Source organism: Hyperolius riggenbachi, chromosome 8 (assembly GCF_040937935.1).
Source record: "Hyperolius riggenbachi isolate aHypRig1 chromosome 8, aHypRig1.pri, whole genome shotgun sequence".
In the NCBI taxonomy this organism is placed as follows: domain Eukaryota; kingdom Metazoa; phylum Chordata; class Amphibia; order Anura; family Hyperoliidae; genus Hyperolius; species Hyperolius riggenbachi.
The window spans coordinates 160,383,081-160,406,414 of NC_090653.1; the positions used below are offsets into that span (position 1 = coordinate 160,383,081).

Genomic DNA, 23,334 nt, shown 5'->3' on the forward strand with positions numbered 1-23,334 from the left:
TGTATCAAATGTGCAGGTTCAAGAACATTTGGGAAATAGTGATCACAACATGATAACGTTTGATCTGGTGACTGATAGGCCGCGGGACCACTAAAACTATGAATTTTAGAAAAGTGAAGTTCAATCAAATTAGGCAGGCACTAAGTTTGGTGAACTGGGATAATGTACTACAAGGGGAGGACACTGAAGGGAAATGGCAAGCTTTTAAACTTATTCTCAATCAGTATTGTAGTATGTATATCCCATATGGAAACAAAATGTCTAGGAATAAAAAAAGGCCTCTGGATGAATAGAAAGGTTAGGGATAAAATGAAGAGAAAAAGGAATGCCTATAAGGTCCTAAAACAGGAGGGGACCGAGGCTGCGCTTAGCAATTATAGGGAGTGCAATAAAAATTGTAAAAAAGAAATTAGGCTGGCAAAGATCGAAGCTGAAAATCAAATCGCTAGGGATATCAAATCTAACCCAAAAAAGTTTTACAAGTACATCAACTCTAGAAAAAGAAAGGTTGACTGTATAGGACTCCTAAAGGATGAGGGTGGGAACTCAATGGTGGATGACCAAGGTAAGGCAGAGTTATTAAATGCTTTCTTTGCTTCTGTCTTCACAAAGGAAACAGCACTGTTGCAAATTACAGAGGCAGAAGAGTCTCAATCTTCTAACTGTAATATTAAATACTTAACGCAGGAAGAAGTAAAGGCAAGACTAAATAAATTAAAAATAGACAAAGCACCTGGCCCGGATGGCATGCATCCTCGGGTCCTAAGGGAATTAAGTTCAGTTATAGCTAAACCCCTTTATCTTATCTTTTGCGACTCTCTTGCAACTGGCAGAGTCCCAGTGGATTGGCGTACAGCCCACGTTTTCCCATTTTTTTAGGAAGGGGAAAAAATCTGATCAAGGAAATTATAGACCTGTAAGATTAACATCAGTTGTATGCAAACTATTTGAGGGGTTACTAAGAGATACTATACATGACTTCATAGAAAATAATCTTATTTCTCAGCATCAACATGGGTTTACTAAAGACAGGTCCTGTTTGACTAACATGCTCAGCTTTTATGAGGTAGTGAATGCTAATATGGATATTGGGAATGCTGTAGATGTGATATACTTGGACTTTGCAAAGGCCTTCGACACTGTTCCCCACAGAAGTCTGGTGCAAAAGTTGAGGATGCAAGGACTGGGGAAGAGTTTGTGTGCATGGATAGGGAACTGGCTAATGGACAGAAAACAAAGAGTTGTGGTCAATGGATCGTACTCAAAATGGGAGACTGTTAGCAGTGGGGTCCCACAGGGGTCTGTACTGGGTCCAGTGCTCTTCAATTTATTTATTAATGACCCAGTAGATGCAGTAGTGATCAATGTTGCTATTTTTGCAGATGATACAAAATTGTGCAGAATCATCAACTCTCAGGAAGATAGTGTCATATTGCAACAGGATCTGGATAGGATGGCTATATGGGCACATACATGGTAGATGAAGTTCAATGTCGACAAATGTAAAGTCATGCATTTTGGTTGTACCAATGGTCTAGCACCATACAAAATAAATGGGATACAGTTGGGGACATCAAACTTGGAGAAGGACTTAGGAATACTCATCGACAATAAGTTAAAAATCATACTCAATGCCAAGCCGTTGCAGCTAAAGCAAACAAAATTTTGGGATGCATTAAAAGGGAAATAAAAACTCGAGATGCTAGCATAATATTGCCCCTGTTTAACTCTCTAGTAAGGCCACATCTGGAATATGGAGTTCAGTTCTGGGCACCTCATTACAAAAAAGATATTGCAGTTTTAGAGCAGGTGCAGAGACGAGCTACAAAATGGGATGGAAGGTCTCGCTTACCAAGAAAGGTTAGATAAACTGGGTTTATTTAGTCTAGAGAAAAGACGCCTTAGAGGAGATCTAATTAACATGTATAAATACATCAGAGGGCAATATAATAGCTTGGCGGATGAGCTTTTTGTCCCTAGGCCTTCTCAAAGGACTAGAGGACATGATCTGTGCATGGAGGAAAAACGTTTTAGCCATTTATTTAGGAAAGGGTTCTTTACAGTAAGAGTGATTAAGATGTGGAATGCATTGCCACAGGAAGTAGTTATGGCAAACTCTATACCTGCATTTTAAGGGGGCTTAGATGCTTTCCTTGCGTTGAAAGACATCAATGGCTACAATTACTAGGTTATGCCTAATGATGTTGATCCAGGGATTTTATCTGATTGCCATCTGGAGTCGGGAAGGAATTTTTCCCATTTGGGGCTAATTGGACCATGCCTTGTGGGGGTTTTTTCGCCTTCCTCTGGATCAACAGGGGTATGTGAGGGGGCGGGCTGGTGTTGTACTTTGTACTGGTTGAACTCGATGGACGTATGTCTTTTTTCAACCAAAATAACTATGTAACTATGGCAGCACTATATAAATACTTAAAGAGAAACCGTAACGAAGGATTGAACTTCATCCCAATAAGTAGCTGATACCCCCTTTCCTACGAGAAATCTTTACATTTTCTCAAACGGATCTTCAGGGGGTTCTATATGGCTGATATTGTGCTGAAACCCCTCCCACAGTGTGATGTCAGGACCATGGTCCTGACAGTTTCCTATCTGTGAGCATTGCTGCATTGTAGAAAATAACAGCTGTTTCCAACTGCCAAAACGGCATTATCTCTTTCCACAGACATCATCTGCCAGCAATAAAAATGTCGCCATGTGATAGATGTCAGAATGTAAATCAGGGAGAGGAAAGATTTTACAATGGGCAAACACTGACTAAATCATTTATTAATAATTATTGTAAAAATGAACCACTTCACCACTGAGGGGGTTTACCCCCTGACCACCAGAGCAATTTTCACCTTTCAGCGCTCTTTCCATTCGTCTATAACTTTATCATTACTTATCACAATTAAACGATCTATATCTTGTTTTTTCCACCACTAATTAGGCTTTCTGTAGGTGGGACATTATGCCAAGAATTATTTTATTCTAAATGTGTTTTAATGGGAAAATAGGAAAAATCTGGGAAAAAATTAATTATTTTTCAGTTTTTGGCCATTATAGTTTTTAATTAATGCATGCTACTGTAATAAAAACCCATGAAATGTATTTGCCCTTTTGTCCCGGTTATAAAACTGTTATAAAATTGTCCCTATCACAATGTTTGGCGCCAATATTTTATTTGGAAATAAAGGTGCATTTTTTTCAGTTTTGCGTCCATCCCTAATTACAAGCCCATAGTTTATAAAGTAACAGTGTTGTACCCTCCTGACATAAATATTTAAAAAGTTCAGTCCCTAAGGTAACTATTTATGTATTTTTTTTTTATTGTACATTTTTTTTATTTTTTTTTAATTACAAAAAAAAAAAATTGGGAGTGTGGGAGGTAATGAGTTAATTTTTTGTGTAAAAGTAATTTGTTTGTATGTGAAAAATGTGTAGGGTGTAGTTTACTATTTGGCCACAAGATGGCCACAGTAACTTTTTGTTTTAATGCGACCTCCAAGCGTCCTTCCGGAAGCTTGGAGGAAGTACTTGGAGGCTGGGTAAGATCACAATGATCGCGCTGCCCATCGGAGAGCAGCGGATCATTGTGGGGCTTAGATCAACGAACGGGAATGGATTTTCCCGATCATTGATCTCCGGGCAAGCGGGCGGCGGCGTGTTTACTAGCGGCGGGCGGCGTGTTTACGAGCGGGAGCGCGGACAGCGCAAGTGCGCAAAGTACGGATTTCTCCGTCCCTGGGGGTTAAAGGATGGAAAAAGGGGCGGAGAAATTCGTACGGGCGGGGGGAAAGTGGTTAATCACTTTTTTTTGTTATGTTATTTTCACTGGAGTTCCTCTTTAAATAAATATCTCAGCATCCATAGTGGTTTTAGTTTGTAGCTCTCTTGCCACTATGCAAGCACAACCCATTTATTTAATGGTCTGAGTGGTGCCATTTGTCATTCCATAAGGAAATGGACCAGAATTAGCTTTAGCTTAAAATTTAGGTTCTATAGCATGAAGTGTTCACTTGCATGCTTCCTGCTGTACCTATTCCAAGGAAGGAAGCTTTTGTGGTGAATTGGGCTAGTACCAAATCACTGCAGTCCACTTTAGGCTTCTCCCTAGTTTCTCAATACATAGTGTGTGTAGTCTTACATACAGGGGTACAGCATGCAATAATGTTGAGAAACACTGGGCTACAGTATTCCAGCTTTTAACCATAGTGCCACATCAATAACAGGCTATTAAACCATCTATAATTTTTCTTCTATATTATCAGAAGCAATACAATTTTCCCTTTTGTACATTGCTTCTGGCACATTTTGGATGCCAACTTTTGGTCATGTTTATAACAGAGAATGTAGATTACTGTTTTAGATAAAGGCATTATAGTATTCATGAAATTCTGTTCCAGTATATTGCACAGCACAAGGCTGTGTATCCAATTTTGTTGCACTATCCATGAACATACTCAGTAAACAACATGAGCACAAAGGTTCACAATATCTACATAGGATAAGATATACTGGCCTATATTATTATTATTATTATTATTATTATTATAATTATTGATTTATAAAGCGCCAACATATTCCGTGGCGCTGTACAAAGTAAGAAACAAACGTGGGGTACATAATACAGACATAATACGTGGGGTACATAATACAGACAATGGTGCAACACTAATATACAAGATAAACAATATACAAGATACATAATTAGTGACAAAATACAAAAAATGATACAGCATACAGAATACAAAATATAGAAGTGGTAATGACAGTGATAAAAGTAACATGATGAATAAAATGTATAATGATTTCCAAGACACAAAAGGGGGAGAGAGCCCTGCCCTTGCGGAGCTTACAATCTATATGCAATTAATTTTTTTCTCCTGAGTTTTGTCCTAGGTGATATTTTCACACATATCAATAAAATGTTTTCTAAACCACCAGCAAGAGAGAAAATGCTTGGAATAATTTTGATAGTCCTTTTCAGCTAATTTGTAGTACTGTATATACTCGAGTATAAGCCGACCTGAGTATTAGCCGACCCCCCAACTTATACCCTAAAAAAACAGGGAAAAATGATTGACCCGAGTATAAGCCGAGTTATATCCAGTATAGGTTAGCCAGACATAGGTGCTCCAGTATAGGTAGCCAGGTTTAGATGTCTGCAGTGTATAGGTAGCCAGGTTTAGATGTCTGCAGTGTATAGGTAGCCAGCCATTGATGCTCTAGTATAGGTAGCCTGGCGTAGATGTAGGCAGTATAGGTAGCCAGCCATAGGTGCTCCAGTATAGGTAGCCAGGTGTAGATGTCTGCAGTATAGGTAGCCAGCCATTGGTGCTCTAGTATAGGTAGCCAGGCGTAGATGTCTGCAGTATAGGTAGCCAGCCATAGGTGCTCTAGTATAGGTAGCCAGGTGTAGATGTCTGCAGTATAGGTAGTCAGCCATAGGTGCTCTAGTATAGGTGGCCAGGTGTAGATGTCTGCAGTAAAGGTAGCCAGCTATAGGTGCTCTAGTATAGGTGGCCAGGTGTAGATGTCTGCAGTATAGGTAGCCAGCCATAGGTGTGCCCCTTTCCCCCATAGGCAGTGCGCCCCCCTGCCTCCCCTTGCAGGCTGAACGATTAGATAGAAGGAGAGGGGAACAGCGGGACTCAGCCACGGGCCGACTCGTTCCTCTTCTCGGGTACCCTCTCCATGCCTGAAATAACAGTGGCGGCAGTGGGGTATCGCACCTTTCGGGTGGCTCCAGGCAAAGATCAAACGTCTCTGGGCTCCTTCGTGTACATCGCGGCAAGGAGCCCGGAGACATTTGATCTTTGCCTGGAGCCACCCGGAAGGTGAGACACCCCGCTGCCGCCACTGCTGCTGTTATTTCAAGCATGGAGAGGGTACTCAAGAAGAGGAATGAGTCGGCCCGGGGCTGAGTCCCACTGTTCCTCTGATCCCCTCTCCTATCTAATCTTCCAGCCTGCGGGGAAGGGGGGGGGGGGGGGAAGAGAGGAGGAGGAGGAGTGTGCATTGCCTGCAGGGGAAGTGTGGGCGAACTGCCTGCGGGGGAGGTATGCATGGTCACCTATACTCTCTCGAGTATAAGCCGAGACCCCCACTTTGGGACCACTTTTTTGGTCCCAAAAACTCGGCCTATACTCGAGTATATACGGTACTTTTTCAATTGCAAAGTGCTTAAAAAGTATTTTAACCAGCGATCGAGCCCGTGCATGCACGTGTGGTCTCCTGTTACCCCAGAGATCAATGAATGGGAACATAGTTCCCATTCATTGATCTAAGTCCCCGGTAGAAAGACCAATGGTTTCTTATCAGAAACTGCCGTCTTTCTAACAAAATAAAAAGTTTCCCGTCCTCCTAATACTTCCTAGAAGCGAGCACTTTGCTTCCAGGCATCTCACTGTGTGGTAAATAGTAAAACTACATCTACATACATTTTTTAATAAAATAAACCCACATTATTACATTTAAAATTAACTGTTTACCTCCCACACCAAAAATTACCCAAATAAATTTTTAGTGAAAAAAATAAATTTTAATGAAAACAAAACAGAACATAAATAGTTTCCTAAGGGTCTGAACTTTTTTAATATGCATGTGAAGAGGGTATATCACGAAAAAAATTTAAATTATAAGCTTGTAAATAGTGATGGGCGCAAATGTACCTTTATTTCCAAATAAAATATTGGCGCCATACATTGTGATAGGGACATAATTTGTAATAACCGGGACAAATAGGCAAATAAAATACATAGGTTTTAATTATGGTAGCGTGTATTATTTTAAAGCTATAATGACTAAAAACTGAGAAATAATGTTTGGTTTTTTTTTCAATTTTCCTAACCACTTCCCAACTGAGGGGTTTTACCCCCTGACCACCAGAGCAATTTTCACCTTTCAGCGCTCCTTCCATTCATTCATCTATAATTTTATCATTACTTATCGCAATGAAATGAACTATATCTTGTTTTTTTCGCCACCAATTAGGCTTTCTTTAGGTGGGACATTATGCCAAGAATAATTTAATTCTAAATGTGTTTTAATGGGAAAATGTGGGAAAAAATTTTATTATTTTTCAGTTTTCGGCCTTTATAGTTTTTAAATAATGCATGCTACTGTAATTAAAACCCATTAAATGTATATGCCTATTTATCCCGGTTATAAAACCGTTTAAATTATGTCCCTATCACAATGTTTGCCGCCAATATTTTAGTTGGAAATAAAGGTGCATTTTTTTCAGTTTTGCGTCCATCCCTAATTACAAGCCCATAGTTTATAAAGTAACAGTGTTGTACCCTCTTGACATAAATATTTAAAAAGTTCAGTCCCTAAGGTAACTATTTATGTATTTTTTTTAAATTGTAAATTTATTTATTTTTTTAATTACAAAAAAAAAAATTGGGGAGTGTGGGAGGTAAGGAGTTAATTTTTTGTGTAAAACAAGTTTATTTGTGTGTAAAAAATGGTTAGGGTGTAGTTTTACTATTTGGCCACAAGATGGCAACATTACCAATTTGTTTCATGCGACCTGCAAGCGTCCGTCCGGACGCTTGCAGGAAGTAGAAAGAGGCTGGGACTTTGTTATTTTTTCACAATGATCGCGCGGCTCAGCCGCGCGGCAGCAGATCATTGCGGGGCTTAGATCAACGAACGGGAATGGATTTTCCCGTTCGTTGATCTCTGGGCGAGCGGGGGGCGGCATGTTTACTAGCGGCGGGCGGCGTGTTTACGAGCGGGAGCGCGGACAGCGGCGGGAGTGCGCAGAGTACGGATTTCTCCGTCCCTGGGGGTGAAAGGATGGAAAAAGGGGCGGAGAAATCCGTACGCGCGGGGGTAAAGTGGTTAAAGGAGAACTGTAGTGGGAGGTATGTAGAGACTGCCATATTGATTTCCTTTTAAGCAATACCAGTTGCCTGGCTATCCTGCTGATCCTCTGCCTCTAATACTTTTTGTCATAGACCCCGAACAAGCATACAACAAAGCAGATCAGATGTTTCTGCCATTTTTGTCAGATCTGACAAGATTAGCTGCATGCTTGTTTCTGGTGTGATTCTGCAGGCAGATAGCTCAGCAGGGCTGCCTGGTATTGCTTAAAAGGAATCAATATGGCAGCCTCCATATACCTCTCACTACAGTTCTCCTTTAACCACTTCTCTACTACAGGTTTTTTCCCCTTCAAAAGCTCTTCCCATTCATTCGGTAATAACTTTATCACTAATTATAACACTGAAATGATCTATACATTATTTTTTACGGGAAAAACTAGGCTTTCTTTGGGCAGTACTTTATGCTAAGAATTATATTATTTTATACTGATTTGACAGGGAAGAAGAAGAAAAAAATGAAAAAAATCACCATTTCTCAGCTTTCAGCCATTGTAGTTTAAAAATAAATTGTGCTATTGTAGATAAAATAGACACATTTTATTTGCCAATTTGTCCCGGTTTTTACAATGTTTAACTTGTGTCCCTAGTACAAAGTATGGCGATAATATTTTATTTTGGGTGTGGGGTGAAGGAGTTTCAAAAATAATGAAAATGTGCTTAATGTTCCTATGGTAAATGAATAATGGTGTATTTGGAAGTAGTTTTACTTTTTGGCCACAAGATGGTGCTATACATACTCAGTTTTCTAAAAATAGACAGCAGAACCAAATATTTATATGTGTTTATAGGTGTTTGTAAATAAGGACGTAGAAAAGCGTGGCAGAAGTTGCTAAGTGGTTAATATACCTGTGAAATTGCATTTAGAAAAAAAATAATTCTTAGTAAAATGTACCACCCAAAGAAAGCCTAATTGGTGGCGGAAAAACGAGATATAGATCAATTAATTGTGATTAGTATTGATAAAGTTATTGGTGAATGAATGAGAGGTGAAAATTGCTCTGATGCATAAGAGAAAAAATACATGTGGGCTGAAATGGTTAAGAGAGAAGTTGAAAAATGATCTCCTAGGTAGAAAACTCAGGATAAAAAATTAATTGCAAATGGGCCAGTAAATCCCAATCAAGGACTGAATGATCACATGCATTAGCACATTACTTAAATATAAGTATTTATAAACAAGGCTGATAGTGTGTGCAGCAACAGTGCTAACATTTATGTAAATCATGTTCTAATGTCAATGTATGTAATTATAGTAAATATTTAACAAAAGAATGAAAACCAATACAAAGTCTCAAAGTTCATCTCATACTACAGTCATTGGAAACATTATACTGCACTGAGGTGTGTTCAAACGCCTTCTCTTTATTGATATCAACTTGCACACTGGAGTAAACTAGCTTACAATGAGCTCTCACAAGACCGCTATCAATGGAGTAGAAATATGGAGGTGTGGTGTTTCCTAGGCTTATTTAACTTGTTTTGTGTATTCTCATCTCAGGCATCAATAAACAAAACAAAAGAGAAATACAATAAAGAGAATTCAATGGGCCTGATTCACAAAGCGGTGCAAACTTTTTCGCTGACTTTTTCGTGCGCAAAGTGCCGCGATTCGCGCAATCGCGGACTTTTGCGCGCGCAAAAGTCCGCGATTGCGCGAATCACGGCACTTTGCGCGCGAAAAAGTCCGCGAAAAAGTTTGCACCGCTTTGTGAATCAGGCCGAATGTATTTTTGTACTAGAGCGGATCTATAATCAACAGAAATTAAATTGTTCATAAAACGTGAAACCAAACTGTCTGAGCTTTATAGTGCAAATTCAAAGTATTATCCTTGAATACTATGGTCTTTATCCAATTAGCATTTACCCCTGAGTTTTCTCCCAGTAGATAATTTTTCCTCTCATATAAAAAATATGTTCTGTACAGTACTTGGGAAATTGAAAAAGTATTAAAAATTAGGTAAAAACAGTAATAACTATTTTGAGTAATTTCTTGCTTGGTGGGAGCTTTAAAGGAATTTTATTGGTAATGTTATAAAATACCTCCTTGCAATAAAACTCAGGAGAAAAGTTGATTGGATATGGTTTTATGTAGCATAACAAGATGGTGTAGGTACTGTATTATAGTCGATAGAAAAAAGGGAGAATGTTGGACTTGCCCAACATTTTTTACTTAAATCACCACAGATTCAACATGATTCACTGTACTCTGTATTTATAAAACTCTTTGGCCTTCAGTTTTCAGTAAAAAAAAATAATTTATTGAACTAAAATATTACACTGAACATCTGGATCCAGTCCTCTTCTAATTTTGTTGGACTTGTAACTTGGTGTGTTTGAAGCTGTTGTTCAGTGCATAGAATGCACTTTTGATGATAATGCTTTTCACACACTATACATATTGCCAAAATGGGCATGGCAATGTGCTTAGTATGAACAAAGCCTTAAAGGACAGCTGAAATAGAATAATATGGAGGCTGCCATAATCATTTCCTTTTAACTAATACTAGTGGCTTTGCATCCTGCTGATTATTTATGTATCAGTAATGTCTGAATCACACACCTGAAAGAAGCACACAACAAATCCAGTCAAGCTAATGTTAAACATCTTATCTACATGCTTGTTCAGGGTCTATAGTTAAAAGTATTAGAGGTAGAGGATCAGCAGGATAACCAGGCAATTGGCATTATTTAAAAGGAAATAAATATGGCATCCTCCATATCCCTTTTCACTTCAGATGTCCTTTTGGGCCCTTTTCCACTTGCTGCGTTGCAATCCGAACTGGTGAGTGAGAGCTATTCACTATCTGGGGAACACCTGCCCTTCCATGAAGCAGCCTAAATCACATGATTCAGGGTGGCTGCTTATAGAGAGTGACGCCAGGACAGAATATGTCTTTTGCCCAGGCGGATCAGTAAATAATGGTGCATGCATAAAAATGGCGCCGCATTAAAAAGATACGCTTATCGCTATTTATCGTTAGTACTGCATAATAATGGCGCACAGGGAAAAAAAGAAGAAAACCGGCACACATTAACGTTATTTATCAATAGTGGCACACACTAACGTTATTTATCAATAGTGGCACACACTAACGTTATTTATCAATAGTGCTGTTCATTTGCCAAACAGCAGATGTTATTGCGCACAGTAACGTTATTTATTAATAGCGCCCTACATAAGCCAAACTGCAGACGTTATTTAACTGCAAAACGGTGAATGGATTTAATGTAACACTGTCAAGGTTAGGGTTAGGCACCACCAGGGAGGTCTTAGGGTTAGGCACCACTGGGGGGGGTCTTAGGGTTAGGCACCACCAGGGAAGTCTTAGGGTTAGGCACCACTGGGGAGGTCTTAGGGTTAGGCACCACTGGGGGGGTCTTAGGGTTAGGCACCATCAGGGGGTCTTAGGGTTTGGCACCATCAGGGGGGTCTTAGGGTTAGGCACCACAAGGGGGGGTCTTAAGGTTAGGCACCACCAGGGGGTGGTTAGGGTTAGGCACCACAAGGGGGGTCTTAGGGTTAGGCACCACCAGGGGGTGGTTAGGGTTAGGCACCACCAGGGGGGTTTAGGGGTTAGGGATAGGTACAGAGAGGATTCTTCTGTGTGTTAACGCTAAATAACGATGAGGCTTTAACGCTAAATAACAATAAGGCTTTAACGTTAAATAGCGATAAGCAGCAAACGGATTAGCGGCAACACCATGCGCCATTATTCTCAGGCGCCATTTTCAGATGGATCCTTGCCCAGGAAGTCATAATTATCATCCAGCGGAGAGAGAGATGCCGCCACCCGCCAGTCACGGATACACTCACTTAAGCTGACAGCAGCAGAAGGATGAGGAGGAAGAACTGCTGCCAAAGATGCTGTGAGGGAAGACCCACCGGGCGAGCAGCAGGCAGCACGAAACACCGCACACACACACACAGATAGCAGCAGTAGTCATGGTATAGAACCTGAGGAGGAATCTGTAGGATGTGGCTGAGTGATGAGGAAGTATCCAGTCCTGCCCCCACCAGTATCACTGGCACTAACAGGAGGACGAGGCAGCAGGAGGTGGAGAGTGAGAAGTTTGTTCCAGCCTGCCAGGTGGCATCACTGTCTAAGGTCTGTCTGCAGCCAGTAGATTGCCTAGATGCACATGCATCAAAATCAATAGCAAAAACTCTAAAACTTGCCCTGACACCTGCTCTACTGCCAGCTCTGTGCATGCTGGAAGCGTCTATGGGCCACATTATTGCCTTTCTTTCAGGGCTCTGAAGTCGGAGTCGAGGAGTCGGAGTTGGGGCAATTTTGGGCACCCGGAGTCGAAGTTGGAGTCGGAGTCATTTATTTCATAAACTGAGGAGTCGAAGTTGGATGATTTCTTTGTACAAAATCCACAGCCCTGTTAAGTATTAGACTAAGGAGTCGGAGCCATTTTGGGTACCTGGAGTCGGAGTTGGAGTCATGGTTTAATAAACTGAGGAGTCGGAAGATTTTTGTACCGACTCCACAGCCCTGCTTTCTTTTAACCATTTCAGCCCGCGCATATTTTTCACCTTATGCATCAGAGCATTTTTCACCTCCCATTCATCCGCCAATAGCTTTATCACAAATTTTCACAATTAATTGATCTATATCTTGTTTTTTCAGCCACCAATTAGGCTTTCTTTGGAATGGTATATTTTGCTAAGAATTATTTTTTTCTAAATGCATTTTCACAGAAATATTAACAAAAAAATTAATTATTTCTCAGTTTCCGGGCATTATAGCTTTAAAATAATACATGCTACCATAATTAAAACCTATGTTGTCCCTATCGCAATGTATAGCGCAAATATTTTATTTGGAAATAAAAGTGCATTTTTCAGTTTTGTGTCCATCACTTTTTACAAGCTTATAATTTAAAAAATGTTCATAATATACCATCTTCACATGCATATTAAAAAAGTTCAGACCCTTAGGTTACATTTTTTTTAAATTTTTTTTTTTTTTAATTGTAATTTTTTTTTCATTAAAAATGTTATTTGGGTAATTTTTGGTGTGGGAGGTAAACAGTTAATTTTAAATGTAATAATGTGAGTTTATTTACCGGTAATTGAAAAATGTATGTAGGTGTAGTTTTACTATTTGGCCACAAGATGGCCACAGTCCAAAAACATTTTTTAGTCCTGGAAGTGAACACTCTCACTTCCAGGAAGCATTAGGAGGACGGGAAACTTTGTTTTTCATCAGAAAGACGGCAATTTCTGATAAGAAGCCGTCTGTCTTTCTACCGGGGACTTAGATCAATGAATGGGAACTATGCTAACGGGGGACAACACATGTGCACGGGGGAGCGCGCAGCAGTGCTTCAGCAGCCGCCTAGACATGACAATCACATCCAGGCGGCATAAATTGTTAAAGTAAATTTCTCTGCAACAGCTGCATCAAATATGAATATTGTGCAAATAATTGCATAGGCGCCTATTCACCTCCACTAATTAAGGATTTAATATAAGAAGGGAATGTTAGTTCCTTTAACATACTAGCAGAATTTTTTTTTTTTTTTATACTTAGAGTTGCATAACCTGCTTTTCTCCACGGATTGTCTGTGGAGATCTTTAAAATGAAAGAAAAAAATCATAGTACAGTTTATAAGCTAATGTGTCACACATTTATCTTCATTTACATACGTATTACAATGTATTGCGCTGGCGTACCTAGAGAATTTGACACCCGGTGCTGATTATTTACAACCCACCCCCCGAAGAAAAAAAAATGGGGGGGGGTTGACGTGCTGGGGCGACGAGCGTGCTACTGCAAATTTTGGGGGATTAATTACTCTGATCAGGATAAATAATCAATAGTCCCGGGCACTCTGGCACTACAGCAGTCAGTGCACATGGCTACTAATGACAGGCAACTTCTGCAGCACTAAACACATCCTGCCACCTCTCCCTGCTAATGTCCCAGCTGCAGCACAGCAATCATTCTCACCACTCACCCTGCTGCTCTGCACATTCACTCACTGTAGGCTGAGTGTAGAGAGCAAGGAGACACATTGCCCACGGGACAGAAAGGGGGGGGGGGGTGCTACATCTAGTGCAGGAAGTAGTACAGTTCCATACACTGCCCACTGCTATGTTCCTGAATGTTGCCCAAATATTTGAAGAAAAGGTCCCAGGTGAAAGAACACAGTGGCTGAGCACCACAGCGGCACCCCTAGGCATGGCTACACCCGGTGGCGTGAGCACCTGCAGCCTTATGGTAGGTATGCCACTGCTCTGTGGCATTCACCATCCACAAAGGTGCAAATACCATTGACTGTCTGCAGGAAATGCCAGTAGTTTAAAACCAGTGGATTTGCCTAAATACACTAACTTGACTTATTGTTTATTTCAGTAGATTTCAGAATGAATTGCTGCATCAGGCTTGATTCCATCAGTAAGCTTATATACACACACCGCAAACACTGGGCTGCACCTGGCTCTCCAGTTCACCTAGTGTCATGGGCGTCGCTAGCCCTGTTTTAGGGGGGCCCATGCCCCCAACATGTCCTGGGGTGCCCCCAATCTATTTCTAGGGGTGCCCCGCCGCTAGGATCTGGAGGGGTCACAGCATGAGGGGAGAGCTTGGTCCCCCCCTCCCTCACCTCGGGCTTTCCCCTCCAGCATTAAATAGTGTGGATGCAGGCGGCAGGACAGCGGCAGATACATACCTTCCTTGCGTTCCAGCGCGGATGTTTCTCCCTCTAGTGTCTGATGCGACTTCCTGTTTGTACAGGAAGTCGAGTCAGAAGCTAGAGAGAGGAACATCCGTGGAACGCAATGAGGGAGGGGGGACCTTCCCACCAACGTGCTACCAAGCTCTCCCCTCATGCTGCGACCCCTACAGCCCCCCAAAACGGCCCTGAGCAGGCCTGGGGGGAGGGGGGGGGGCCCGCTCAGAATTTCTGCAGGGGGGGCGGCGATTCCTAGTTACGCCCCTGGCCGGGTCTGACGCTGGCTGTCAAGGTAAGGGGGGCGTCTGTCACTACCTAACTGGGGGTCCTTGTTACTACCTAACCTCGGTGGCGCCTGTCACTCACTACCTAACCTGGGGGTCCCTGTCACTCACTACCTGAAATGGGGGACTCCTGACGCTACTTTAACTAGGGGGAACCTTTCACTACCTAACCTTGTGGGGCGCCTGTCACTCACTACCTAACCTGGGGGGCGCCTGTCATTCACTACCTAACCTGGGGGTCCCTGTCACTCACTACCTCACCTGGGGGTCCCTGTCACTACCTAAACTGGGGGCTCCTGTCACTACATACACTGGGGGGTCCCTGTCACTACCTGAACTGGGGGGCTCCTACACTGGGGGGTCCCTGTCACTACCTGAACTGGGGGGCTCCTGTCACTACCTAAACTGGGGGACTCCTGGCACTACCTTAACTAGGGGGCACCTGTCACTACCTAAACTATCCAGACTAGCCAGCCCAGCATCACCACCAGCCAATCAGCCCAAAATCACTGTCAAAAAGGCCACAGCATCACCACCAGTCAGGCCAGCATTTACTTCAACCAGCCAAGCACAGCCCAGCATTACCGCCAGCCAACCCAGCTCCAGCATCGGCCACAGCATCACCGCCAGCCAGGCCACAGCATCACTGCCAGGCCTTTAAGCCCACACATCATCCCCAATCCAGCCAAAAACAGTATTGTCAGGCACAGCAGCCAGTAGAGGAGAATTCAGAAGCCAGGTGAGAGGTGTCTACCATATTAAGGGGGCATTCTGCCTATTTATGTGAAATGCTGTCTATTTATGTGCCTCATGACTACTGAATTTGTCTTGTTGGGGGCCTCAAGATTGCTGAATTTGTCTTGTTGGGGGCCTCATGATTTGTTGGGGGCTTCATGATTGCTGAATTTGTCATGTTGGGGGCTTGTACAGTATTTCGTTTAAATTGCTGTTGCCACTTTGCGATAGATAAGTGACTTTTGGGTTGCAGTTTGGGCACTCGGCCTCCAAAAGGTTTGCCACCACTGTCCTAATCTAATGTCCCACCATTGCTAGGTTCACGTAAATTTGTCTCCACCCATGACCATTCATGGCCACACCCATTTTCCACTGGGCGCGCGTAGCGCACCGCATAACTTAACCCTCATATTTTTGGGCGCGCTAGCTGCAGTGTGCTGATCTCTGCTGCCTACAGTATGTACAGTATAAGCTGTTCTCTAGTGCCTGCACTGTGTGCTGATCTACCTCCAGTGTGTACAGTATAAGGTGTTACTCTATGCCTTTACTGATTTTAAACCAGCTGTATTGTATGCTGATCCCTGCTACTTTCAGTATGTACAGTATTAGCTGTAAAGCCTGGTACACACATACAATTTTGATTAGCCAAGTTTAGCTCAGTTCATCAAATGCATTGTCTGTTGGCCCACTTACTGCATGGGGGTGGTAAAATTGGTCAGTGATTGGCCAATCAAAATTGTATGTGCGTATACATTTTTGATCTATGCCTATACTAATTGTAAATTATCTAAATAAAGGACGGGGCTCCATCCAATAATTTGATGGGCAGGCCCGTTATCTGTAGCTTACATCACTGCTAAGTTCATGTACATTTGGCCCCACCCATGGCCACGCCCATGTTTTTGCCGTGGCGCATACGTAACCCCGCCTAGTGCCCACAGGTGCCCCCAATCTCCAAGGACCCTAGGAACACCCCTGCCTGGTGTGATCTCTTTTCTCCCTCTGCCTGACCCCCATGTACCCTGATACAACCTCCTCCTGATCCTATTGTCTCTGCTCTTCACACTCTCTGTGCCCTGGCCTCATCTCTCCTGACTAGCTGTCTGTTAGCGAAGGATGCAAGCAAGTGGCCTTAATGATATGGAAAGCAGGGTGTAGCAGGAGGGGCCCATATTCTTCCAGTAAGCAGTGTAAATGTAAACAAAGTAAATGCAGGTACAACATTTGTAGAATTGGAAGGTGTACCACCTGCACTGTGAATTCTATCTTATGGTGCACATACATGGTAGAATTTTTCCATTTTTTTCGATTAGATAATTTAGTTCGATTATTCTGTTTGATCGAATATTAAGATTTTTCCAACATTTTAGATTGGATTTTTATTGAAAAAAACAGGATAATCGTTAATCGGAAAAAAAGATTTTTTTCGATCGGATAAACGATTCGATTTGTTTTGGTCGAATAAACGGGAAAATGGAACGTTTTTACTGTACCATGAATGGGCACCATTAGTAAATCCTGACTCTTCTGGCTTATTAACTACTTTGGCCTCCTGGACGTACTAGCTACGCCCAGGAGGCCATGTGCGCTGCCGCGCGCCCCCGCTGCCGATCGCGCGCGTGCACGTGCACTCCCGTCCCGCGGTTTGCTAGCCAGGCAATCAGTGAATCGGGCTATAGTGCCCGATCACTGATTGCTCCCCCCTTCCCCCGAGAAAAACCGTCAGCTTCGCACGGAAGCTGAGGTTTTTCTGTTCCTATTTCCTTCAACGTCACTCTAAGCGTCCGTGTTTTGCTTAGAGTGACGTCATTGTAAACAAACTCATGACTGCCATTTTGTGGCCAAAAAGCTAACTGCATGAAAATGCAAAAAAAATTAAAACATAGACCAATATGTACAAAAAAAAAAAATTGATTTGCATCCCACCCTCCCAAAAATACCCACATAAAATGTTTAATAATAATAAAATAAAAAAAAACATTACAATTAAAAAAAAAAAAAAAACACAAATATTTACCTAAGGGTCTAAACTTTTTAAATATCTATGTAAACATGAAATATTTCTATTTTTTTTTTAATTATAAGCTTGTAAATAGTGATGGATGCAAAACGGAAAAAATGCACTTTTAATTCCAAGTAAAATATTGTCGTCATACATTGTGATAGGGACATAATTTAAACAGTGTAATAACCGGGAGAAATTGCCACATACAATACGTGAGTTTTAATTGTGGAGGCATGTATTATTTTAAAACTATAATGGCCGAAAACTGAGAAATAATGCATTTTTTCCGTTTTTTCCTTATTCTTCCTGTTAAAATGCATTTACGGTAAAGTGGCTCTTAGCAAAATGTACCCCCCAAAGAAAGCCTAATTGGAGGAGGAAAAAACGAGACATAGATCAGTTCATTGTGATAAGTAGTGATAAAGTTATAGGCTAATGAATGGGAGGTGAACATTGCTCGGATGCATAAAGTGAAAACGACTGAAGGCTGAAGTGGTTAAGCAATAACACAAAGTAATTTCCTAATCTTTCAGCTGTTCTGATATTACACATTGGGGTTTCAAGGTCATAAACTGTGTGTAGTCCTCCACATCAAACATTTTGTAAATAAACCTGTTCAGGATTCCTGTCCCACTTATGTTTTTAATGTTCTCCTCTATTCTCCAGCCTCAGTAATGTGCACCTAGTCCTGTGTCTGGCATTTGGTACAGAAGACAGCACAACCCCTTCCAGTCTCCCTGCTGCTAACAGAGCACAGCAGGATAAGAATGATTTCCTTTAACTACTTTATAATTTCTGCAAGGTTGATTTCCTAGAAATCACCTAAACCTTTAAAGTAAACCCATTAGAGGAACATCAAGTATGAGGAATGTTCAAGCTTTCCCTAGTAGTTCTTCATTAAAGGTAAACTGTATATTATATCAAATTTTAAATGCGCTGAATTATTTTTGTTAGACATTTTATAATACCGTATACATACTATAATACTATGCCTTAAAATAAGGCATACAGAAGTGTTTAAATAAGTTGATGTTCACAAAAAGCTGTGGCTGCATGTGCTTACTTGCTCACACTGTAAGTTTAAGTACAATAACACTAGACTGATACTGTTGTATGCAAGCTCAGCATTAGCAGCTTTCATGACCAGGCTACAGATAGCATGATGACAGCAAGGTGCTAGTAACATAACGTTTTTCTTTTCTGATGCCTCCATGTCAGAACATGAGGGGTCAACTATGCCTCTCACTGACCCACACAACAGCTTCCCTTACTCATTGGCCTTGTTCCATGTGGAACACTATCAGGAGAACATGCACTGACTTTGGAGGGCAAATCCTGGATTGAAATACCAGGAAAGGAAAATTATGGTAACAATTTTTGAGTTTCCAGATTCCTCCTAATGAGAGCATATGACAAAAACCAGGAGAGAAAGACAAGAAAAATAAAAATACAGTATAGAACAAATATAATAACAGATCTCAGCTGCGACGGGTGCTGATAAAATGCCAAAACCTACATGTCTAGCATGCAGTCCTTTGTGAATGTGTCTTCTAAATTCCAACTTGCTGTTTTACAAGATGTATTTGCTATCACCTTTGCATGAGCTGCCCAAAATGTGCTTTAATCTGTATTGCTGAAGCTGATCCCTAGTAAATATGAATGCATTGGGAAACTGAGTCTACTATTAGGCTGTTGAATATTACATGGCACAAGATGGTGAATTGAGAAGGGAACAGGGGGAATATATCCTCAGGTTGTTGGATTTTGCACTCAAATCAAACTACTTTTGGCACAATAATGCATACTATACACAGCACAAGGGGTGCGCGATGGGGGCTAGTCATGCCCCAAGTGTAGCCAATCTATTTATGGGAAAATGGGAGGAAGGGATAGTACAGGCACATACGGATGTGAAAATCTGGCGCAGATTTATAGACGATTTGTTTTTTATATGGGGAGGGGGGGAACTAGCACTAATTACGTTTTTGTCAGAATTAAATACTAACAACCTGGGGATTACACTCACTGCTACCTTCAATAAAGAAAGAATACAGTTTTTGGATCTGGAACTTATAAACAAAGGGGGAAATTTGCAAACAATCACGTATTTTAAACCCACGGATCGAAATGGATACATACCCACTAACAGTTGCCACCACCCTCAATGGAAGAGAAATATACCCAAGGGACAGTTTTTGCGCATTAGGCGGAACTGCACTGAGTTGGAGCAGTATGACAAACAAGTAAGCACTTTGAAACATAGGTTCATGGAGAAAGGATATCCGGAGGAACACCTAGAGGAGGTTATAAATAACACTAGAAACCTAGATAGGGTAGAACTGATAAATGATAAAATAACTGAGAAAGAGGAAGTACAACAGTATCAATGTGCTTTCATTACTGGATATAGTAATTAGTACAGAGATATACAGAGAATCATCCAAACACACTGGAAAATATTGGGAACTGACCATGTACTTGCATCCATTATTCCAGAAAGACCTAAATTTATTTTTAGAAAGGCCCCAAACCTTAGAAATATTATTGCCCCTAGCTGTGTAGAACCCCCCAAAACCTCATTAGTCCCCCGAGAATGGCAAAAACCGGGCTTCTATCCTTGCAGGACCTGTAAAGCCTGCAGGGAGGGGAGGCCAGAAAAAACCACTGAAATTATCTCCCAAAGCAATGGAAAGAAATTTTAAAATAATGCAGTTTATTACATGTAACGACAGATATGTGGTCTACCTGGCATGGTGCCCCTGTGGGTGGCAGTACGTTGGGCGGACCACAAGAACACTAAAAGAACGAATGGCAGAACATACAAGGAATGTAGGAAAAGGTTTCCCCACACACAGCCTCTCGGCTCACTTTGGTGAAAGGCATATGTGTGATACAAAACTGATGTCATTTTGTGGTATATACAAACTAGTACCCAACTGGAGAGGTTGTAATAAAATCAGAGCTATCTCACAGGCTGAAACAAGGTGGATTTTCAATCTGGATACCCTAAGACCTAAGGGATTGAATATAGATGAAGATATAATGTGCTTTTTGGGTGATTGAATCAAGGCCATATATTCATTTAGTGTTTGAGTGGGGGCCAGGTTGTAATGGGAATTTACTGGTCTATTAGATGTGGGGTGTGGGGAGGGATGATAGGGAGGAGGTAATTTTTATATGAATTGGTTTAAATTATGATATGTCTAAAGCAATGTAGGGAATGTGCAATATTATGTAAACGGGAGGTTCCCCTTTAAGTGGGCTGCGAGAACATGTTAAACACAGAAGGGAGAATGTGAAATATCTTTTATGATTACAGGGTGATGTCCGTCTCCTATGATGATACTGAGGAGACATGATACTTTCTAAGTGGGGGTATGGTATAGAATAGTGATGTAATTCCTTCTCTCTTCGGGCGGGTGGAACGCAGGAGGCGTGCACATATCCGGAAATATGGAACGCAACTATGTGGTAAAGGGATGCACGTCTGGGAGGTGGAACACCGGAAGCGTACGTATGTTTGGAACGCACTGGGTGAAGCGCATAGTGGGGGAGGAAGTGATGCGCACGGGGAGGGGACGAGGAAGGTATTTAGACTCTCACCAACGGACCAATCCCCAGCTCCTGATGAGTCTTTTATGACGAAACATGTCGGGCGGGGCTTGGGTCCGGAAGTGAGAGACACCATTGAGCGTGGGACGCCGAGCCGGTACTCGTGGTGACGGAGGTGACTGCAGCGCGCGCGGCACTTTGGGGACCACCAAGAGGGAATATTACGGCAGCCGGAGCCCAGCTTAAACGGGGGAGAGCCCGTGACCAAAACTCTGTGCCCTACTAACAAGTCAGCATATTGTAAGTGCAATTGCTTTTTTATGGTATAATAAATCTTACAGTTTTACACTATGTGGAGTTTTTTATCCATTTGAGGGCGCAATGCATGTATGAAGGTGCAATAGAGAGGAGCTATCCGTGACAAGCAGGCATCGCCAGAGGAGGTGGGGGACGGCCCTAAGTGTCCCAAGGCGTAACTAGACCTGTTTGAGGTCATAGAATCTGGTGAGTCTGTTTCCTTATGGTGTGGTGGTGGAACAAGCTGTGAAGAGGCGATTTAACGCAGTGGATTTCTGGGCACTTGCCATAGGAGTTGTTATCTGGAATAGGACTCATATTTGCATTGAATGTATTGCATTAGTTGAGATAGCGCTACCTTCTGAGAGGCAAAACTTTGAAGATATACAGAAGGAGCAGCACCAACTATATGGAACTTATATAGTCTTAACAAGTGGTAGTGGCGTTTATCTCTCAATTTTACTATTAGGCTGAACTCTGAGATTACTTTTCAGGGACTTCAGGGGTAGGTTGGAGAACTGCTCTGTCTATGTAGATTACCCAGCAAGCTCATGGTGAACCAGAACTCCTAGGAATTTCTGTTTTGCAAAGTAGCACCTGAAGCTTCCACATTTTCCAGGCACTTTCAATTTTAGACATAATTCACATGTTGCGCATTGCATAATGCATGCGTTATAATGTGTGTGACTGGACATAGAAAGCCTGCATGAAGCACGTTAGAAAAACATGGTCCGTTACAACACAGACTTGTGAATAGGAACATAGAATTGTATGAGCAGTGAGTTGGCAAGCAGAAATATTCTGCAATGCAATGGACATATTGTGAAAGGACCCTTGGGTCAGATTCTAAGAAACATGCCTGAAAGTGAAACTTAAAGTTTCAAAAGCTTGCAAAGAAATCTTGTACAGTAAGTCATTGAAGGTATCACCTAAACAACTTTTGTTTTTCTGTCTTTGGATTCTCAAATATTACAGTGACTATCCCATTTTTGTCCCACTTATTACCATGTTCTTTTTGAGGCTTTTGACATTTTTAAAACGTAAGACTTTTAAAAAACTTTTAAAACTCATTTGCCATCAGATGATTTGCCCAAACTTATCAAATTAAGCCAGGTAATTTTGGCCCATGAACATATTTTATGCTGTAAACAAAACCCTCCTCTTTTCTTGAAACCCTCCTCTTTTCTTGAAACCCTCCTCTTTTCTTGTTTGCAGGACATTGGCAATGTGCAACTGTTGATTGTTTAAGCATCAAATCTTTGGTCTTGGAAAAATGGTCAGAATCTGTCCCATATTGTCAATAGGTCGCATTGGTGGAGAATTTGATTGAACTCTGCAGGGTCCCCATATCTGCTTCCAAGTGACACAGGAAATTAAATCTTCTCTCCCCAGATTACAGAGGTGGGTATTTTTTAGCATCATTGTTGCCAGCCAGGAAGTGGGCCCTCCTTGTCCTCAGGAGTGCAGGGGAACCCACAGATAACAGCTGACCAGGATTGTGGGGTCAGCACAGGGTCATTTCAAATTTTGCATCGGAATTCGGCATTCTGATTTGAAATGCAAAATTTTCAATGCAGAGGCTGAAATTCTGCCATTGACATTGAAGTCAATACAGCTGACTTTAGCTGACAAGCAAAGCCCCCATACGTGGAAGACCTTGTAGTTTTTTTAGAAAATTGATTTTTTAAAAATTCAAAGGAATTTTTTTTTGAAATTTGGTAAAATTACATTTTGTTGCAGTACACTTAAATATATATTGAGTTCTGAATACATATTTTATACATTTTAAAGTGTACCAGAGACGAGGTTTAATAAAAGTTTTATACATACCTAGGGCTTCCTCCAGCCCCATGCGCACGGATCGCTCCCATGCCGCCGTCCT

The 23,334-nt window shown here is 41.6% G+C and overlaps 1 protein-coding gene and 1 long non-coding RNA gene across 17 annotated transcripts in view; one reads left to right on the forward strand and one right to left on the reverse strand.

Annotated features, from left to right (window-relative positions):
• DLG3 (discs large MAGUK scaffold protein 3) overlaps positions 1-23,334 on the reverse strand; it is a 413,798-nt gene that overhangs the window by 79,051 nt on the left and 311,413 nt on the right. The gene's annotated exons all lie outside the window — the stretch shown is intronic.
• LOC137527162 (uncharacterized) overlaps positions 1-23,334 on the forward strand; it is a 77,081-nt gene that overhangs the window by 11,395 nt on the left and 42,352 nt on the right. For 8 of the 13 annotated variants that reach the window (XR_011023154.1, XR_011023147.1, XR_011023148.1 and 5 more), the window contains exons 2-3: positions 18,270-18,506; positions 22,668-22,853. This is a non-coding gene — a long non-coding RNA (uncharacterized lncRNA). The remainder of the gene's footprint in view (positions 1-18,269; positions 18,507-22,667; positions 22,854-23,334) is intronic. The other 5 variants (XR_011023151.1, XR_011023149.1, XR_011023152.1 and 2 more) reach the window with 2 other exon arrangements.